This window comes from Doryrhamphus excisus, linkage group LG9 (assembly GCF_037039965.1).
Source record: "Doryrhamphus excisus strain RoL-2023G ecotype Guam linkage group LG9, RoL_Dexc_Guam_v1.1, whole genome shotgun sequence".
NCBI lineage: Eukaryota > Metazoa > Chordata > Actinopteri > Syngnathiformes > Syngnathidae > Doryrhamphus > Doryrhamphus excisus.
Genome location: NC_136365.1, coordinates 22,391,480 through 22,404,732, shown reverse-complemented (window position 1 = coordinate 22,404,732; position 13,253 = coordinate 22,391,480). Strand labels below are relative to the sequence as shown.

Here is a 13,253-nt window from a genome sequence, read left to right as displayed (position 1 = left end):
TAAGCGATGTCAAACAAATGATTTCATGCTGCTAAAGAGAAACGACCACGATGACTAAGGAGGACTTAATCAGGCATGAAAGACATCGAGGAACCTTCAGCAACAGTTCTTAGAAGATTTCCATGGCTGTGTGTATATATTTCAGCTTAATAAATAATCATCATCATCATCACCATAATGAAAGGCCTGGTAAAACCTCTGCTCATGTCCCGTCAATCAAGACGGGAACGCTCACCTTCCCAGCTGCTCGGCGCTAGCGCTAAGCTGCCTGCTTGTTAATCCTCTTCTGGCACGTCGGCAGTCCGGGACATCCTGGCCTCAAGTCCCTTTTCTTGAAATTGACATGCGGGTCCATGCAAGCATGGCTGCCGTGGAGCGAGCTCGGGATGTGATGCTAAAAGTCCTCCTCCGGGCGCTAATGCCTGCTGTCAGTTGACCTCAAGCAGGGCATGCTTCCAGACTGGCGGCCATTGGAGACTCCGAGTCTGCATGCTTGTCTTTGGGATGGCGTGCAAGACATTAGAGATGACTTTCTGGCTTTCCCTCTACTTACGCTTAAGTGCGGGGAGAAGTCAAGGTTAGCTTAAACCGAGGACAAACTCAGCGCTAACGGAAGAAGACAGTGACTCACCAGGTTCCTGTTCCATTAAGTGGGTGCACAGAAGTCGTGATGAAAGTGTAAAAACCTGATCGGAATTAAACGTACGCATCAGCTCAGGTTGAGAAGGTTCCGAAGTTCATGCAGTCGGACAAAAAGGACAAACTACAATCTTTATGGACGGATTTGGAAGATATACGGAATTACCGAGCCCTTTTCTCCTTCACTACTTTGATCATGAAATCACACCTTTCATTCTGAACCCGTGGAACGAAGAGGAATAATGTCCAATGTCAGGTATGGAAAACCTTGGGAAAAAATCGCTTTGACTGATTTACCTACAGCGCTGTTCATAACTTTATCGAAAAGTCAAATCAACAGAGTTTTATTTTGTAAATCCATATCACATGATGAAAGTGGAACAGTCATCCGTCCGTTTTCTATACCGCTGATCCTCACTAGGGTGGGGGTATGCTGGAGCCTATCCCAGCTGTCTTGGGGCGAGAGGCGGAGTCCACCCTGGACTGGTGACCAGCCAATCCCAGGGCACATATAGACAAACGACCATTCACACTCACATTCATACCTATGGACAATTTGGAGTGGCCAATCAAGCTAACAAAACCCGGCTAACCATGCTAATCACTTTAGCCTTACTTACATACTTAAGAACTTCATTCATCCATTATCCGAACTTCATGAGTATGAAGTAGTAAGCTGACGATACATACAAAATATTTCCGGCGAATGCAGTATGCACCCGGGAACTTCTCGCATACTCAAAAATGGCATACTGCCAGTGTAGAAATACTGCATACTCTACAAAAGTTAGTATGAGTAGTAGGTAAGTATGCGGTCAACAAATACAATCAATCAACCTCCATGCGGCCCTGAAAGTGGAACATGGAAGTAAAATAATAATAATAATAATAATGTTTATGGCATCCGGAGGTAAACGTAGCACACGTCAACCAGACACCCGAGTTGCCGGGTCAAAAGATGGCGTGCTGCTCTCTGGTTTGCCCGTGTGAAACGCTACACCAAACATGGCCGCCATCGAGTAGTCTAAAACGTCATGTTTACTTCTTGGTAACTCTCTTATCAGAAAGAGTACACATTTTGTCAGCGCATAGGAGTACTTTGTGTGCTCAGCCGGTACCTGCTTTAGAACACAACAACACGGAACGCCGCCCCAAAGCCAAAAAGTTTTGGAATCGGCACGCAGGAAGTAGAAGCGGCGTCAGCTGGAGCAAAAAAAAAAAAAAAAAAAGCCCCCCGCAAAAGCGTGCCATCACGAAGCTTTGAGATGAAAGCGTCAGATTAGCCCGGCAGAGCTATCAGCGCAGGCTCACTCCCGGGATAATTCACGTCTAATCTACGCTCTGCAGGTGTGCACTCGGTGGCGGCGAGGCGAGCACTTTGCCAGAGATTTGCGCTTATCTTGTCAGGAGGAAAAGCAGACTGGCAAACACACCCCGCATTAAAGGGATGATTTCAATGAGGAAATGCCATCAAGGAAATATGTTTTCATTTTAACATCCCCGCGCTTGCCACTTAGCTTTAATTGGATGTCCGCAAACAGGCCAGGAGGTTTGCCGCCATCCCGATGATAAATAACAACTTTTATTTCACTTGGGAAGCTTTCTTTCCGACTGATCACAAGGAAAACTTTTGGAGGAAATGGTGGTATTTATCCTGTTGGTGTGGGGGGGGGGGTATTTGACTGGCGGGCCACAATGGATGGACTGTATGTACACATATGTATGTATGTATGTATGTATGAGGGGTGCACCATAAGTATGGGGCCAATAGCAGGGATTTATTTAATCCTATTAAAAAATAAAAATAAAAATAAAAATAAAAATAAAAATAAAAATAAAAATAAAAATAAAAATAAAAATAAAAATAAAAATAAAAATAAAAATAAAAATAAAAATAAAAATAAAAATAAATAATAACTTAGCCACCTTAAATGCCCGCGCTGCAGCATTTGAGTAGTTTTTACATATATATACATACATACATATATATACATACATACATATATACGTATATACATACATACATATATATATACATATATATTATTTTTTCCCCTATATGGTACATGCCAAAGAAAGAGGTTTGTTTCCACCTTTTTGCATTCTTTCATAATCAGCAGTGGAACATAGGTAGGTAGGTTTCAGGAAAATATCAGTTCCTGACTAAAAAAAAGGCCAAATATGTAAACAACTACATAGAATAGAACGGAATATGTCATCTAAATCTGTCTTAGGTATGGACATGATGATTAGTTGATTTAAAAGAAATCTCTAAAAGATAGTCTCTCCATCAGATTTGGCAAGAACGGAAGAAAGTTGAGTATGTAGTACAGGATTGCAGTACAGCCAGCGAGTTCTTTGAGTTGAGTGAAGTGTAATTGCTCCCTGCTTGCAGAGAGAACATTGAAATGGAGGGCCCACTGATTGAAATTCTTGCGCAGCCACAGCAAGAGTTTTCCTCTCTTTTGATTGATATCCACTCTGCTCGCGTTCAATTTGGATTGAAATCTTTTCTCCCTTTCTCATTCCCTCCCAAGCCGAATTGCTGCTGGTGTTTTATGGCATCCAGACAGTAAAAAGGCCCAAAACAAAAAGTAGTCAAATGTAGATGTATGCTGGTACCCGGTCAATGTACGACTCCACATACTACTTCCAATGCTCCACACCTGATGGGATCTACAGTGGCACAGCCCTCACGTGTCAAATATATACACACAGCCATGGAAACTAGTCAACTCGGATATCCTTCAGAGAAGTCAGTGTACAGCTTGTACGCGGTGTAGAGTCACTACCGGCTGAAAATGAGTCAACAGATGTCCGTCATTGTCTCAACATCCGCCAACACAAGCGAGTAGCAAGAAGAACACGTCTTGCATACAGTCCAGTGTAATGGTGGCAGCATGCACGAGTGCTGCCGACACAGGGGAGTTGTGGTTTAGGTGAGGCGGAAACTGTCCAAGATGACAAGTGAACCTGGCCTGAAATATCTAAACAACTATACTAACACAAGAATGTGCTCCAGAGAAATGAAAGTGTATTGCTTATGACACTGTGGGCTGACATTATTATGCCGGATATGATCATTACATGATGGAAAAATGGTCCAAAAGAGAGGAAACGGTCTCATTTGCAGGTCGGGTATTGTCCAGCAAAGTGTGCCTGGGTTACGGATCCACCAATGAACCTGTCCCAGTAAATGAAATAGAAATAACTTTCCTTTTCATGGGAGCGGGGATTGTGGCAGGCGCTAACCTCTTCACAAAACGCTTCTCTTTGTTCCGGCAGCTCCGGGTTAATTAACACATAGAGCGGGAGCCATGTTCCCCCGGCTGGAGTTCACCTGCCAAGAGGAGGTGTAGGCGGGCCGAAGCGCTGAGCACAAACAAATGTGCTCTTTGTAGCCGCCTTTTAATTGGCTCCCTCAATAGCAGAACGCGCCGAGAGCAGGTGTCACAAGCAGATGCTCGCCAGAACGCCGCGTCCTGGGCGTGGATTAAAAAAAAAACACAGGCACCTTTTCCTCGTGTTTATTTGCCACACTTTGCGCGAGGGGAGGGGGTTGGACGTCCGCAACCTCCACCTGGACTCCGCCTGATAAGCTAAATCTCTCACCTCCGAGTGCCGCCGTCATCGGGGCGGAGGAGTTGGCACGTTGGCGAGCGGCCGTGGAAGGTCTCTATCAGTCAGCAGTCACTTCTTATCTCCTCGGGCTTTGATGAGAGGAAAGGCGAAGAGGAAGCGGGCCGATAATCGCAATCTGAAGGTCAACACTCGGCGGGGATCTGATAAGGACGGAAGACGTGTGGCGTGAAAGAGACCCTGAACAGCCGAGGACAGGAATTATTACTTGGATACATGCTGGAATTCGTCTTTCCCCTTAATGGACCGCAGCTCCGCTGGTGCCGGCAGCACTCGTGCCGCTTTAGGCAAGACGCCATGTATTTGCACAACGACCCTGCGGCTACTACTGGCTTTATAGCGTGACCTCAAGCTGCACACTGACTACTCTCAGGTGTATCCTACTTGACTCTATTTCATTTTGGGTGAATTTAATTTAATTTAATTTAATTTAATTTAATTTAATTTAATTTAATTTAATTTAATTTAATTTAATTTAATTTAATTTAATTTAATTTAATTTAATTTAATTTAAAATTTCATTTCATTTCATGATACAGATTCAAACATAGGAAATTTGCTGTGCTAAGTCAAGTAGCAGCGTAGCCGCTTGAAAGGACAGCGGACCATGCAAGACGAAGGACAAAAAAGCAGGGAGGGGGCGGCGATAAAGGGAGGAACAGGCGCGTTGACATTTAAGCTAAAGCAAAAACAATTAACTGTGGACAGGAAGCAGCAGCAGTTATCTATGCTGGCTTTTTAGGAGGTTAGTGGAAGCCACAAGTGAAAAATGAGCAGGGGGAGGTGTAAAATAAAAAATAAATACAAAAAAATAAAGAGTGCTGGAGGAAATAAATGATAAGGAGGAAGGAAAGCAGGAAGGTCGAGTACACAAAAAACCAGCAGATAATTCTTATCTCTCCACGGTCAAGGGTACACTCCCGAATATGACATTGCTAATGTTTAGCGGCAACTCTTGCCTATTAAAACTTCATCCTTACAATGTACAGTGGTATGAAAAAGTTTGGGCACCCCTGATCATTTTGATGATGATGTTCCTTTATAAGTGACTGGTTGTTGGGTTCGGCCATTTTCTACCGCTTATCCTCACGAGGGTCACGGGGGGTAGGGTTAGGGTTAATGAAGCTAGCATGTTTTTGGAATGTGGGAGGAAATGGAGTACCCGGAGAAAACCCACGCATGCACTGGGAGAACATGCAAACTCCACACAAAGATGGCCAAGGGTGGAATCAAACTCGGGTTTCATAGCTGTGAGGCCTGCACACCAACCACTTGTCCACCATGCAGCCCCATTCCAGATCATAAATAAAATAACTGATGACTACACTGTATGTTGCTTATATGCACACAAGAAGGATATTACAGAAATTATTTCAGATTGAAAAGTGATTATGTAACTCACTCATAGGGTGGAAGTGGTCATGGCAATGGCAGGTTGATGGCGAGGTACTGTGGCTCACTCATTGTCATACAATAGAGCTCCCTGTGAAAGACGGAAACAAAAGATGTTCATATCCATTGGAGTGGATCACTGCAGAGAAGTATTGAGTAAAATACTACATGGCTAACAGCTAAGAAAAGGACGATACTGGCTATGACAATTATGTAAAGCGTATAGGAACAAATTGGACAGTGGGCACAAAGATACTTAGAGTACTTTAACTCTGGTGGGATGTAATTATAAGTCAAAAAATATGAAAATAGCATATCTACATGCTAAAACAAGCCCATATTGCAACATGTGTTTATGAAGCTCTGACGAAAATAAACAATGGTGGTTTAGATAAGCAACTCAATTCATCGTGGTAGTATATTATTTTCCAATACTTTAGATAACTATATTTAGTAGTAAAACAGCAAAAAGAGATCTATGATGTCAATGAATGTTGATAAACAACGGTTTATCCGCCGCATGTTAGCTAGCTCACACACCGGTTATGGCCGCCACCAGTCTCTCCTCCTCCTCCTCCTCCTCCTCCTCCTCCTCCTCCTCCTCCTCCACCATGGCAGCGGGAATCCCACTATCAGTGCCCGCCGCCGCCAAAGCCCCGGAGCCCGGAGGAAACACCGCCGTTGGCCCCCGCTGCTTTGTTTTGTTTTGTTTCCGTAATCTCACAATGATGGCTCATTATCGCGAAATGTGATTGGACGAGGGGCGGGCTCTGGAAAATGCGTGGGTGGGACGAGTGGGCCTCTATAGCCAATCATAGGGCCACATAGCCCTGGCATTCATTTGACAGACAAGCCACTGCGCCTCTAATGTGTCTGTGTGCCGAATACAATTATTTAGAAAAGTATTTGTTCAAATGAACGATTCGTAAAAAAGTCAGCATTCGTGCCGTTCCGAATACCGAACCGTTCATGCTTGGAAACCATCAAAGGAATAATTAAATACCTTCATCCGGAATCCAGAAGGAGTATCTACTAATATTGATGTCATTTACCCCTCCACAATGTGTTTTCTTGGCAATGCTAACAGTTGAGCGCTATTCCCATGATAGCGCTGGTAAAACAACAAGTTGTAAAGCTGAATCATGGCTGTCATGGCGTTGTTTGAACGTCTGCGAGGCGCAGATAAGAGAATAAAGGTATCAGGTTGGAGACTCGTTGCAATTCATTGTTTGGCTAACGTGGGACTTCCTGTGTCGGACTGATAGTGATAGCACACCTTTCTTTGGGAAAGGTACGAGGGGACGCCATGGGAACGCCTAACAATATTGTTAGCGTGACGCACCGCTAATTACACAACATGACTCACATGCAATGGGATCCAAAAGGACACTCTTGAAGTATTCCTTTGTGTACTTGGACCATGTTTTGCAGGGCATTATTGTTTATGAACAATTTAAATGGCCAACATAGCGGCGACAGAACCAATGTTGTAGTTTCGGAGGCGCAAAGATCTCAGCCAGCATGAACAGCACGCATGAGTTTGGTACGCCACGTTTATGTCACGTATACGGAACATGTGCCCCGCGTATGTTTCATGACAATACCTGAGAGAACCTTTTAAAGCGCACGCAGAGCTACATCTTTACAACACAGAGCTAATGTGTCATGATGGCGGGGAAAGCAGTTTGCTCCATGCCGCTATCCCACCATTGGTTGTGTTATGCTAACGTGATTGTTTACATATGATTGTGTTGTCTTTTCCACTTTCTCATGCACTCCAAATGATGATTAAAAGTACTAAAATGCTTTGGCTAAATACTGATTTCTTCTGGCATGGTTGGTGTGAAAAGAGAATCCGTCCTGCTAACTCGTGTGGTGTTTCTCCGCTTAACAAGTTGAAGGAAAACGCGTAGGCTAGCAAACACGAGGAGCCCAAGCCGCCTCTTTTTTTAGTGGCGCAGATGAAAGGAGGAGCTAAAGTGGCGCCATAACGTCAAGCATCAAGCTTTATTGTCATGGTGAATCACGCCGCGCTACTCCACTCCGGGTCGCCCACTCCGCTCCACCCCCGCCGCCACATCTCACTCGGATATCTGCCGCCTCTGCCTCACATGGGAAACACATCGCCTGTCTGTCCAGCCCCGCCTACCACCCCCTGAACGTATTTGGCCCCCTCTGTGGCCCCCGGGGATCCTTTCCAAACATGATAGAGTGAAGAAGGTCGCTGGAGTCCTCCTCATAGCTGGTCTCACGCTGCTCCTCTGCCTCCTCACCACTCCACTCGAGTGGATGCCTGCCAGCCAGCATCACGGCTTGCGGCTTCCCAGCATGCTTTGCGGCACTTGTTTTGGATGAAGTTGCTAAAGTTGCTGGACAAGATTTACAGTGGTCTCTGGTTCCAGACTCCACTGTGGAAAGGGAATGACTGCAAAGTCCAACTGTTCCTAGTTATGGAACAGGGAATAAAGACTATTCCGGAACATTTGTGCCGTGTTCCCATTGGGGCTCCAAAGTCGTGTTGGACTCTCAGACTTAGTTAGCCCAACAATCATGTTTTCACCTTCGAAGGAGAGAGAGGTTTGTTAGTACACAAAGATCCTCACGGGGCCGCGCACACACACACACACACACACACACACACACGCGCGCGCACACACACACACACACACACACACACAAAGCGCTGCCTCCACTGTTTCCACCGTGACTCATTCCCAATCCATCACAGTAATTGATGTCCATCTCACGCTTCAACAAAGAGGAATAGAATAAAAGCGGCCATCTTTGTGGGCCTTTTGTCCGTCCCTCCACAACATCCGTCTGTGGTCCCACTCGTCTCCTGACGTTCTCCACCATCCAATCCAAACGTATCCATCACTCGACCATCCCAGCCCACGGATGGACGGATACAATCAGGCATCACCAGTACATACTGGCTGGCACGGAGAGGATCTTTGATTGGCGTCTTGAAAAACACCAGCGTCAGACACCAGTGGCATATAGAGGATCTTTGACTCGGGTTTTTATTGTAGGTCCACAAAAACAGCAGAGATATCTCATCATATGAAGGATCTTTGATTGCAGTTTTTTGCACTTCTGTTGTATAGAGGATCTTTGACTCTGGTTTTTATTGTATGTCCTCAAAAGCAGCAGCAATATCTGCTCATATAAAGGATCTTTGACTGGAGTTTTTGCAGTAGGTCCTCAAAAACAGCAGAGATCTCCGGTCATATAAAGGATCTTTGACTAGAGTTTTTGCGGGAGGTCCTCAAAAACAGAATAGCACTCTTGTTGTATAGAGGATCTTTGATTCAGGTTTTTACTGTAGGTCCAGAAAAAAGCAGAGATATCCGGTCATATAAAGGATCTTTGACTAGAGTTTTTGCGGGAGGTCCTCAAAAACAGAATAACACTCCTGTCACATAGAGGATCTTTGACTCTGATTCTTATTGAAGGTCCTCAAAAACAGGAGAGATCTTTGGTCATATAAAGGATCTTTGACTGGAGTTTTTGTAATAGGTCCTCAAAAACAGAATAGCACTCCTGTCGTATAGAAGATCTTTGACACTGATTTTCATTGTAGGTTCTCAAAAACAGCAGAGATCTTTGGTCATATAAAGGATCTTTGACTGGAGCTTTTGTAGTAGGTCCTCAAAACCAGCAGAGCACTCCTGTCGTATAGAGGATCTTTGACCAACACTAATGTATTGCTGGTTTTGTCTTCTCCAGGATTTTGTGGGCTTTTTCTGTGATTCTTTCATCAGTGAAATCGGTGATTTGATGAATTTGTTATCAATATTTTACGTATTATTGTAACAAAAAAACACAGGATTTCAACAAATCTAAGAAAATCTGCTTTATTTGTCTTTTCCAACACGGACCGTGATGTACGTAGCTGTCAGGTCCTTTTTGAAATCCTGTCTGATGTGGTAGTTTTTCCCCCAAATTGTGATAAAGCGTCAACAAATGTCCGTGATTTTCCCTCCCGGGGAAATGTGCTGAAGAAAAAAGTCATGAATGAACAAACGTGAAGAAGAAAAAACCGAGAAGAGCATCCTAGCATCCTTGGCCCCAACGTACCATCGGTTGACTTTGCGTATTTTGGTGCCATCATGAGATGTACCATCCAAGATGGTGGTTAGCATCCAAGAAGGTGGTTAGCATCCAAGATGGTGGTTAGCATCCAAGATGGTGGTTAGCATCCAAGATGGTGGTTAGCATCCAAGAAGGTGGTTAGCATCCAAGATGGTGGTTAGCATCCAAGATGGTGGTTAGCATCCAAGATGGTGGTTAGCATCCAAGATGGCGGTTAGCATCCAAGAAGGTGGTTAGCATCCAAGATGGTGGTTAGCATCCAAGAAGGTGGTTAGCATCCAAGATGGTGGTTAGCATCCAAGATGGTGGTTAGCATCCAAGATGGTGGTTAGCATCCAAGATGGCGGTTAGCATCCAAGAAGGTGGTTAGCATCAAAGAAGGTGGTTAGCATCCAAGATGGTGGTTAGCATCCAAGATGGTGGTTAGCATCCAAGATGGTGGTTAGCATCAAAGAAGGTGGTTAGCATCCAAGATGGTGGTTAGCATCCAAGATGGTGGTTAGCATCCAAGATGGTGGTTAGCATCCAAGATGGTGGTTAGCATCCAAGAAGGTGGTTAGCATCCAAGATGGTGGTTAGCATCAAAGAAGGTGGTTAGCATCCAAGATGGTGGTTAGCATCCAAGATGGCGGTTAGCATCCAAGAAGGTGGTTAGCATCCAAGATGGTGGTTAGCATCAAAGAAGGTGGTTAGCATCCAAGAAGGTGGTTAGCATCCAAGATGGTGGTTAGCATCCAAGATGGTGGTTAGCATCCAAGATGGTGGTTAGCATCCAAGATGGTGGTTAGCATCCAAGATGGCGGTTAGCATCCAAGAAGGTGGTTAGCATCCAAGATGGCGGCTATATCGCCGATACGCTATTGTCTGGTAGAAATGGACTTTCTCATGCGCTCCATTGTGTAGAAACGTAGCGATCAATAGAAGCCAGGCGGCTCAGCACAATGTACGGATTATTCTCTCCCAGATGTGTGCGGCGTTCCTGGCTTGGGCCATTCCTGCTATTCCAGTCTAGTCCCCCCCCCCCCTGTATTCCTATTTATGCTTAGCTACATCCAGTCTATCCCAGTAATAGAATCGCCGTGATTGCAATAAAATGCGCTCCCTGCGGTCCCCCGCTTGCACCCCCCCCCCCTCACGGTCTCCTCGTGTGTGGAATCTATTTGTCTATTTCCTCATCGTTCCCGGCTCGTGGCGACACATTTGTAGCAGGATCGAATATTTTTCACTTCCTGCCAGGGGAACACGGGCCTTGCAGATTGTCCGACACGGTGGAACCTCCAACGTTGAACGCCTCTGAGGTCAGATTATTGATTTATGGATATATTCATCCACTCATCTGTTGATGTTTATCAGAACTAGCATCATTTGTGAAAGGATAGCAACGCTAGTTCCCAGTTGTTGTCCACGCATGTACGTACGCCACCAGTACGTTCAACTGGTCCAATGATCAGCGACCCACCAGTTGATAACCAGTTGAAGCACGGCTTTTTCTTTGGCTTTTTTTGCGATGAAGGAAGAATGTGAGAAGAAGAACATTGACGTACGACGTTGGCACGTCTCCTTCCATGGTGCCTTGCTTCACGTGCAGCATGAGGGTTGCACGTGTGAATCCCTCCTCCAACACCAAAGGAAGGAGTGATGAGAGGCCATCTCAGTATCTGGCAAGCGTCCACATCTTCACTAGCCGTCTAGCATGGCGTCTAGCATGGCGTTTAGCATGGTGTCTAGCATGGCGTCTAGCAGGCCGTCTAGCATGGCGTTTAGCATGGTGTCTAGCATGGCGTCTAGCATGGCGTCTAGCATGGCGTCTAGCATGGCGTCTATCATGGCGTCTAGCATGGCGTCTAGCATGGCGTCTATCATGGCGTCTATCATGGCGTCTAGCATGGCGTCTAGCATGGCGTCTAGCATGGCGTCTATCATGGCGTCTAGCATGGCGTCTATCATGGCGTCTAGCATGGCGTCTAGCATGGCGTCTAGCATGGCGTCTATCATGGCGTCTATCATGGCGTCTAGCATGGCGTCTATCATGGCGTCTATCATGGCGTCTAGCATGGCGTCTATCATGGCGTCTAGCATGGCGTCTATCATGGCGTCTAGCATGGCGTCTAGCATGGCGTCTAGCATGGCGTCTAGCATGGCGTCTATCATGGCGTCTAGCATGGCGTCTATCATGGCGTCTAGCATGGCGTCTAGCATGGCGTCTAGCATGGCGTCTAGCATGGCGTCTATCATGGCGTCTAGCATGGCGTCTAGCATGGCGTCTAGCATGGCGTCTAGCATGGCGTCTAGCATGGCGTCTATCATGGCGTCTAGCATGGCGTCTATCATGGCGTCTAGCATGGCGTCTATCATGGCATCTAGCATGGCGTCCAGCAGGTGGCCACCAACTTCCTGTATGGTTAGAAACGGACCGCTGGTCCACCTCTGAGCTCCAAACAAAGGCTGGCTTCTCCTCTAGAACAATGACATGTCCATCTGCTGTGAAGGTGTGTATGTAAGTGTGTGTGTGTAAGTGTGTGTATGTGTGTGTATGTGTGTGTGTGCCCAGCCGTTGGCACGGTTACGTAAGGGGGGGGGGGGGTGTAGTTTAGTGTAAACACATTTCCACGGTGAGAGAAGAAGAAGAGAAGTGTCAATCCGTTTGTTTTCCTGCCTCACCTTCACGGCTCATTTGCTGCTTTCCACGGGAATCGAACTACGGCAGCATAACAAAAGCTGCTCGCCTTTTCCTTTCTTCTCTGGTAAGAACACAAAGGGGGGGGGGGGGGGGGGCTCACCTTCTGGCCCCTGCAATATTTGGAGATGGTGGCCCTTCATAGTGGGTGCATTTTTGGAGACTATATATGATATATCTATATATATCTATATCTATCTATCTATGGTATATCTATATCTAGCTATGATATATTTATATCTATCTATAGTATATCTATGATATATCTATCTATGATATATCTATATCTATATCTATATCTATGGTATATCTATATCTATGTATGACATAGCTATAGATATATAATGCTAGATATAGATATCTATGATATATTTATATCTATCTATAGTATATCTATCTATCTATCTATGATATATCTATCTATGATATAGCTATCTATCTATTATATGTCTATAGCTATCTATCTTTGGTATATCTATATGTATCTATGATATATCTATCTATCTATGGTATATCTATAGCTATCTATCTATCTATGGTATATCTATATCTATCTATCTATCTATGGTATATCTATATCTATCTATCTATCTATCTATCTATGGTATATCTATATCTATCTATCTATCTATGGTATATCTATATCTATCTATCTATCTATGGTATATCTATATCTATCTATCTATCTATGGTATATCTATATCTATCTATCTATCTATGGTATATCTATATCTATCTATCTATCTATCTATCTATCTATCTATCTATCTATCTATCTATCTATCTATCTATGGTATATCTATATCTATCT

The 13,253-nt window shown here is 44.7% G+C and overlaps 1 long non-coding RNA gene across 2 annotated transcripts in view; it reads right to left on the bottom strand.

Annotated features, from left to right (window-relative positions):
- The window catches only part of LOC144899844 (uncharacterized), a 56,976-nt gene extending 50,738 nt beyond the window's left edge, over positions 1-6,238 (bottom strand). For both annotated transcript variants that reach the window (XR_013628177.1, XR_013628178.1), the window contains exons 1-3: positions 6,211-6,238; positions 5,681-5,761; positions 4,252-4,421 (exon numbers count right to left, since the gene is read on the bottom strand). This is a non-coding gene — a long non-coding RNA (uncharacterized LOC144899844). The remainder of the gene's footprint in view (positions 1-4,251; positions 4,422-5,680; positions 5,762-6,210) is intronic.
- Positions 6,239-13,253: the final 7,015 nt, after the last annotated feature.